General features: G+C 33.1%; 1 non-coding gene across 1 annotated transcript; it reads left to right on the forward strand.

The window, feature by feature from the left end:
• The first annotated feature begins 1,739 nt into the window (after window positions 1-1,739).
• Window positions 1,740-1,850, forward strand: LOC142521589 (small nucleolar RNA R71). The gene has a single exon (XR_012814294.1). It is a non-coding gene; the product is annotated as a small nucleolar RNA R71 (small nucleolar RNA).
• The last annotated feature ends 7,435 nt before the right edge of the window (window positions 1,851-9,285 follow it).

A 9,285-nucleotide genomic window follows, 5' to 3' on the forward strand; every position in this document is an offset into this window, starting at 1 on the left:
TTTTCAGACTCAAAACTTTCCTTTGAAAAAACTTCAGATTATTGATTTTCTTCTTGTATATTTTCTTCCACAATTGTTTCTATTTCATTATCATATTCATTTTCATTTATACTTGGTTGTTTACATAAATTGTACACATTAAGTTCTAGAGTCATATTTCCAAAAGACAATTTCATGATTCTATTTCGACAATTAATTAAAGCAATTGAAGTTGCTAGAAATGGTCGTCCCAATATTACTGGAATTTCATTATGTACTTCTATTGATTGTGTATCCAAGACAATAAAATCTACAGGATATATGAATTTATCAACTTGAACCAACACATCTTCTACAATACCTCTAGGTATTTTGATTGACCTATCCGCCAGTAAGAGAGTAACAGAAGTGGGTTTTAATTCTCCTAAATTAAATTTTTCATAAACTGAATAAGGAAGTAAATTCACACTTGCTCCCAAATCTAACAAAACTTTTTTAATTTTATTTTCTCCAATAATACATGAAATTTTTGGACACCCAGGATCTTTATATTTTAAATTAGAATTGTTTTGAAGAATAAAACTTATTTGTTCGGCCAAAAATGCTTTCTTCTTCACATGCAATTTTCTCTTCACAGTACATAAGTCTTTTAAAAATTTTGCATAGAAATGTACTTGTTTAATAGCATCTAATAATGAAATATTTATCTTTACTTGTTTAAAAACTTCATAGATATTAGAATCATTTTTTTGTTTTTTATGATTTGTTAATGCATGAGGAATTTGTGGAGGTTTATTTGACTCATTTACTATTTTAGATGATTTAACATTCACCATATTATTCTTAGAATTTAAGGTATCATCATTCTCAAAAGTATCAGGATTATCATCCTTACTCTTTGAATTTAAATGATACTTGTTTTCATTACTATATGGATCGTTAACTATTTTACCACTTCTAAGGGTAATAACAGATTTTATTTGATCAATTTTATCATTATTTAATTCTTGATTTTGAGTTTTAGGATTAGGTTGAGGTTGAGATGAAAATTTTTCTTTTTCATGAATATTAAGTGCATATGAAAATTTTGCAAGAGTTTCTTTCAAATCACCAATAGATTGACTGTTTTGAATATTGATAGACACTTGCTTTTGGATAAACACATGAATTATATCTTCAAAGTTTTTCTTGGAGGTGTAATATATGGAATATAACCTTGATGATTTTGGTTATGTTGTGCATTATTATCATTCCTCCAACTAAAATTAGAATGATTGTTCCATCCAAGATATGATTGTGAAAAAAGATTTAATATTGGTTTTTTATAATTGTTACCAAAATTTGCTTGCTAATGGAGACATTCTTTAAATGAAGGTAATGTTAGACAATGTTTTGTAGAATGATCATGTGTATCACATTTATGACAAACAATTTCTTGAATACTTTTTAATTGACCATTCTTTTTCATTTTTAATGACTCAATTTTTCTTGCTAAAGATGCAAGTTTAGCTTGAATATCTATATCATCTTTAAGATTATAGATACCACACCCAATTGTTTAATTATTGATTTTAGTTGTTGGTGGTTCTATTGTGCCTATATTATCCCAGTTTTGAGCATTTTCTGCTAATGAATCGAAATACTCCATAGCTTCATTTGGGTTTTTATTTTCAAAAGTTCCATTACACATGAATTCTATCATTTGCCTATCTTTAGGTATAAGACCTTCATAAAAGTGAGAAACTATTCTTCATGTTTCAAAACCATGATGTGTGCATGTATTAAGTAATTCGTTTTATCTATCCCAACATTGATAAAATGTTTCTCCTTGTTTTTGAGAAAAATTTGTAATTTGTCTTCTAAAAGAGTTTGTTCTATGGAAAGAGAATTTTTTTTTGAGAAATTGTTGTTGCATTTCTTCCCATGATCTTATTGAACTTGATCTTAAATTTTGTAGCCATTTTTTTAGCTTTATCTTTTAAAGAAAAAGGGAAAAGCTTTAATCGAACTATATCCATGCTACAATTTTGATCATTATAAGTGTTACAAACTTCCTCAAATTCTCTTAGATGTAAATATGGATTTTCAGAATCTAAGCCATGAAAATTTTGTAATGCTCGAGATTCTTGTGTGACACTTATGAATTGTTATCATGTATTATGAATAAGGTATGGAGAACAGACATGGAGAAGCGACGTTGCAAAATTTGAGTTTAGAAATAAAGGGAGACCACACCCGCACTAGGACACCTACCGCACCCGCGATTGATGGGCAGTAGGTTTGAGTTTTCATACGGAACAATACCTCCCCCGCGGTACAAAAGTGACCGCACCCGCGGTCGATTATTTTGGAAAATTAGAAGGGAGGCCGTGAGCTGAGCGCACCCGCGGTGAAGAGGCAGCGCACCCGCGGTGCGACGTGTTGAATGAAAAATGAAACATGTGTCCTTGCCATGCATTTAACATGTATGTGTCTTCATTCCAGCTTACACTCCGAGAGAAAAACCAGCAAGACTTCAGATTTTCCTCAAGTTTCTTTCTAGTTTTAATTGTTGGTTTTGAAAGATCCAACCAATCAAAATTGAATCCGAACTTAGATTCTTGTTCCTCTTGACAAGGGCTTCGAAAGGGTATACATTTTATTGTTTTTCAGCATGTTTTGGTATCCATGTGTTGGAGGAATTCATATATACTTGATAGTATTTGTTGTTGAGATGAAGGAGAAAACTTATTTGATACTGGATTGAAAAACGAATATGATATACTGTTGTTGTTAATTTCAGCATGTATTAAATATGGGATGTGTGGATTTCAGAAATTAGATGTGATATGATGGAGATTATATGTTCTTATTATAGCGGTGACCGTATAATTGAAATCAGATCGAAGAAATTATACCGTATGCCTTTGTTATGAATTTCAGCATCTCTGGAGTTGAATTGCATAGATATTGACATGCTGGAATTAGAATTGAGATGATATGATATTGGTTAGGTATTGTTGAGTTATGGTTATTGATTTGTGTTGTTGAGTTAATCGGTATCACGAGATTACGCTGATATTTCGCTAAAATGTACTGAGATAGAATAGTAATACGTACATGTATGGGTTGAGATTGTATCGTTGTATAAGTGATATTGATCAGATTATGCCTTGAATTGAATATCGATCAGAACCGATTTTGATTGAGTTGTATATTGACACGGTATATCCAGTATTGATTTGGAAATGCATATTGATATTGTGACTATTCGGCATTGTCATTGTCAGATTGGGGATGGACATGTAGAACCCGTAACTTAGACTACGTATAAACCATGCATAATTCTAGTATTTAAATTAAAATGATTTTTGTTGCATGAGTATTTAAAGTGCCTTTCTTTAAAGTTAATTATTTCATTTCAGTAGTTTTAATTTTATTCTTTCAGTTATTTCAGTGAGGCCGGACTGGAGTTGGAGCTTTGAGATAGAATTTAAGATTTAGAAAACATTTCCGGAATTTATTTTAGCTAGCAAGTAAGTTCATTTAAGTTAAAAAGGAAGTTTGAGGATTTAATTTAATTATTTGAGGTGAGTAGGAAAATAAGCTCATTTGAGTTACTTAATTAAGAGATTAATTCAATAAATTAATTAAGGAATAGATAAGGCTCTTAAGGTGTTAATATTTAGTAACTAAACAATTTCTCCTCTTCATTTTATTGTGTATTTTCGGCCCTTAATAGATTAAGCATTACCATGCCAACTCATCACCCTTTTGACCCATTCTTTTTGGTGATTAACATGCTAATATTTCTTGTATTATTAGTCCACCTTAATTAATTAATTATTGAGCATTATCCTAACCTAGTCCTAGCCTTGCATGTTCGGCCACTTGCATTCTAGAATCATCCAACATATCATTTAATAGCAACCATAATTCAAATTTCAAAACTAGTAGACTTGGTCTTGCTTGTTCCCCATTATATGGCAACCACTCCATCACTCCCCTAACCAATATTATCCAACCCTCTCCACCGAATTCAGAGTGTATGTGAGAAGAAGAAAAAAAAATCGTGAGGTTCATAGCTTTTAAGAGGAGAGAAATCGAGCAAGGTAGACAAGAAAGCTAGATCGCACCACTCCTCCGCGCCGCGTCGTCGTCGTTTCGTTCGTTTTCTTTCAAAACGAAACCAGGCATGCATATATTCTTCCTTGACTCTTCAATCAAGTCCTAATATCAATTATTTTCAATACATGATCATGTTTTATTAAGCAAAAACCGAAATACTTCAGCATTTTCAGAAAACTTCACATGCAGAATTTTCGAATTTCATGATGCAGCTTCACGGTTTTGCTTGTTTTTGTACCTTCAGGTGGTTGGCTCGATTCTAGGCTCCCAAGACGACATCTAGACATGTTCTAGGATGGATTAGGATCACTTTAGTCCAGCACTTCAACCCCCATGCTTGCTGGAAATTCGAAAATGACAGCAACTCCATTTGTGTCCATTTATGTTTCGAAATTCTGTGTGTGCTGTCAAAGGAGAAAGGATCTGATCTTGGCTGCCCCAAGGGCCTATAGCCATGGTTAGATCACTTTCCTAGCATGTCTAAGACGTGACTAAGTCGCCCTTTTGGTGGCTTGGTTCATGGTGCATCGGTTTTTAAATCAAACGCAAGAACAGCCCCTTTCCCCATTTCGGCCCTTCCTTGGTACAGCATATGAGTTTCGGTTTTGGTGGTTTGGTGTGGATCTTGGTTGGCCTATGGCCCTTAGCCATGGTTCATACCATACCCCTAGATGTCTAGGTCGTGCCATGGTCAATCAAATGGCCACTGGAACGACACGAGACAGCAAGCAAAGCAAAACACCACACGCGCATGCAAAGGTGCTCTCGGGTGAATTTTTTCGATTGTTGCTGGAATATTCCGAATTGTGGCTTGTCTAAAGCCCTTAGCCATGGTTCGAATCATTCCTTGGGACGTTGGTAAGAGGTATTGGTCGGTGGTTCAAGCCCCAATGGCCATTAGCCTCGCAAACGACGCAAGCAAACCAAAGCACGGTTGCTGTATTTTTGGACAGCAACTTGCTGTGTCGGTTCGGAGGTTCGTTTGAGTTCTTGGTGGGCTTTTAGCCTATGGCCTTGGACTGGACAGTGTCTCATTGAGTTGGGAAGGTCATGTCTTTGATCGTTCGTCATTCGGATCATTTTTGAGGTCGTACGAGTAATTTCGGTGCGATGTGCCAAATTGACTCTCGAAAGAGCGTTTCATGTTTTGGCCTCCATTCACCTAGATTTCGGCCCTCACCATTTTAGGAGCATTATTTTATCATTTCAGGTGTATTTTAATCATGACTACATCACGGTTCAGTGTTGGTTCGGGTTGGTTCGGAGTCATGATTAAATACGAAGTCGGTAGGCGTAATTGTCACATTTTAGAATGTTATTGCATAGTTTGGTCCCATAAATCTATTGCATATTTTTCATGACATATTTAGGTTGCAGCGAGCCTGGGAGCGATCCAATCCAAGCAATAAATTATTACAGGATATTTAATTGTGCCATTTAATTATATTACGTGCATAAATATATAAAATGTTCATTTTTGAGATTATGCGATATTGCTTGTGGCCATTTCACTATCATGGGATTATTGCTAAATCCGGTCGCCAGTTACCGGTCAGTTGAGTTTGTTTCACCCAGTATACTGTGGCTACAGTCTGATAAGACGTTTACTATTTTATCTGGTCGCCAGTTACCGGTCATGGGAGCATTTTATTATCCGGTCGCCAGTTACCGGTCAGTTTCAGTGCAGGGGCCACTTGCGTATACCATAATCTCACCAGGAAAATTATTGCAGGCTATTTCAGTACAGGGCTCCAAGGAGCAAACATTTTTACCATGATATTTTCAGTTCAGTTATGCACGTATTATAATTAATCATAACACGACACTTTTACGATATGCCTCATGACATGACATTTTTATTCCATGAAATTTTACTATAGTATTTACTCGTTATTTACGATATATGCATGTTGAGTCTTTAGACTCACTAGACTTGATTGTTGTAGGTTTTGATGTTGCCGGGGCCGAGGGCGGGGACCAGTGAGCATGCTCGGGTCGGCAGTAGTAGGACCCGAGGACCTCAGTTCAGCATTTATTTTTAATTGATGGCTCAAACATTTTAATTATTGTTGGAAAAACTTTTTACTGTTATTTCAAAAATGTTAATTCTTCCGTTGCCACATTGAACATCAAACTTTATTTATAAGTTCATTTATGAAGGAGGCAATTTTAATTATTTAAAAAGAAAAATTTTAAATTTTCCGCAAATTTCAAAGTAAGGATTTTAGGCCTTTACAGGACAGATGTGAATCCGACACTTCCTCAGATCCAGAAGAGAAAGGTATAAATCGATGTGAATTGGGAGATCGATTGGAGTTAGATTTAACTCGAATTTCCCTAAACCACATACTTGTATGTTACTGTTTTCATACCTTTGTATGCTTTGTTTGAGTATGTTGATTTTATTGATGTGTATAAAAGCACTGGATAGCAGATAGCTATTGAGGGAGAGTCACTGACAGAGGGGCTAGGTTTTGACCGAGCGATCACTGGCCCATTGCACATTGTCAGAATAGGATTGGCATACATGCCAAGTCTTTGGTAGATCTGCCAAGACATTGGACGTTTGGTGTATCGATGTGCTTAGGAGACAGAGCAGCCCTTATTGCAGACTATTCGATACAGATCAGACCAAAGTCCAGGAATAGGGACGTATCAATTACAACCACCGCGAACGTAAGAGATAGGTGGGAGACTTGTTACGTTCTTATTCAGACCGGGATCCCTAGATGAGAGATGAGTCGAGTCTGAGCGATTGAGTCAGAGTCTTAGAATCACAGAGTGTGATTCAGAGTCTATATTGATTCATATTTCTTATGTGATACATGTTCAGAGTATGAATTACTGTTTTATATCAATTTATGATTTCAGATTATGATACATGTCTTGATATCTATTTCATGCTTTTTTATATGCTGTTATATGAAATGCATGTATACATGATTTATATTGGGATTAAATTCTCACCGAAGTTATCCGGCTGTTGTCTTGTTTGTATGTGTGCATGACAACAGGTGGGACATGATCAGGGTCGAGAAGATGATGAGAGATCGAGATTAGAGTGGTGATTCCGGACTTTGATGTAGATAGGTTTCATTACTTGATTGTAATAGTTGAACCTTAATTTGGACTAGAATGCATGTTGTACAAAACTTGTAGTTTTATACTGTTTGTATATTAGATTAATCCCATTACGTTCCGCAGTTTAAAGAAAAAATTTTTATGGCCCTAATTACTTGATTAGTAAATTGATCCTAATAACGATTAAGAAGATAATTAGCGTCCGGGTCCCCACAAATTTGGTAAAAGTTGAATAATTTGAGGTTTAAAGTTGAAATTAGATGCATAAGAAGGAAAAACTAAACAAAATGAGGCACTAGTTCTAATAGGGTTCATATGGTGCCTAAGTGTTCTTAATTGATCATGTTCTTGATTATTATTATTATTATTATTATTATCTTGATTATTTGAATTATCATCCATGTTTAAATTATTTTCAGATACTCGAATAAGTCTACAACTTTTTTTACGACTCCAAAACGAATACAAGTAAAAACAACAAAATACTTATAAATAAAACATAAACAACAAATATAGACTTAATTTATACCTCCCTGGAAACGGCGTCAAAAACTTGCTACTTCTTAAATTAAAATTCACCCACGTGTAGGTTGTCTGTAAGTAATATATTTCGTGAGTACGAGATCGATCCACAGAGATGTTATTTTAAGTTTAAATTTATTAATTTATAAATTACCAAATTCAAGAATGAAGTTTACAAATTATAAATTTGTCAAGTCTCAAAGATTTATTCTTGGTTTATGTAATATTGTTTAACTAAATTTATAACAAAGGAAATCACAATAATTAATGGTTCCAAGAAAATTAAATATTTAAACACACACATAATATAATATAGTTCCCACTATAGAAAATATCGAATTAACCGATATTTTATATATGGTACCTATGATTATATATATAACTATATAAATATATAATTGAATAAAGTAAATGTTAAATTAAATCATTATATTCCATTTAGAACAAACGACAGAGCCATGCTATTGCCTAAATTAAATATATGATTTAATAAGCTAGTTGCGATAAAGTAAAAGTTAGTTGCGGAAAAGTAAAAGTTAAATGCAAAAAATAAAACTTAGTTGCGATAAAGTAAAAGTTAGTTGCAGTAAAGTAAAAGTTAGATTGCGAAAAGTAAAAGTTAGTTGCGATAAAGTAAATATTAGATTGTTAGATGTTAGTATTAAATCATAATATTGCATTTAGAACAACCAGCATAGCCACGCTATCGTCTAAATGAAATATATGATATAATTATATAAATATATATATATATATATATACAATAATAATAATTGATAAAATATTTATTGAATCAAAATAAAACAACAATTCAAGATAACCACTTCAATGGTATCAAGCATTTGATTTAAACTGATAACAACAAATAATTCATTTTTATACCTACAATAAAACGAAGTTAGCTAAATGAAATGAAATAAAAAAAGAACATACAAAATATAAACAATCTTACTTCACTAAGAATTCATCCTCTTCACCTTGACATAATAGATTTAGTTTTCTATGACCTTACTTTTGATCAACACTCATATTTGGGAAAATGAAAAATATATTAAAACTTAGAACTTTTATACAAACACACTATATTTTACAATGGGATATAATGATCCTCAAGCTAGCACAAGGTCTCTATTTATAGGCCAAATGAGAGAAATGGTAAAATTTTTTTATTAATGCCATGTAGTTGTAATAGTAATTTTTGTCTCCTCTAACTTCAATTCCATGGCCATTCTTTCAATGCTATGTTCCACGACTTTAATCTTCGAAATTGACTCTCCATTTGAATTTTGTAGCTTGAGTTATCATTATTTTACCAACACGTAGAAAACCTGAAAATAAAACATATTTAGTAAGATATTTAAATATAAACAAACAATACTAAAATAACATAATTTTATAATTTTTATTAAACTTAAATTTTAAAATACAGGTTTTAACATATAATAAATTATTAATTTTAAGTTTCATCACAACCCCTCCTTGGCCGACCCCTTGATTCACAAGAAAATAATTTATTGTAGTTAAAAATTTATGCAAGTATCAAAGGTCAGCTTGGTTTTCTAAAGGGACGATTCTTGCACAATAAATTGGTCCAAG

Source organism: Primulina tabacum, chromosome 12, assembly GCF_025594145.1.
Source record: "Primulina tabacum isolate GXHZ01 chromosome 12, ASM2559414v2, whole genome shotgun sequence".
Lineage (NCBI taxonomy): Eukaryota > Viridiplantae > Streptophyta > Magnoliopsida > Lamiales > Gesneriaceae > Primulina > Primulina tabacum.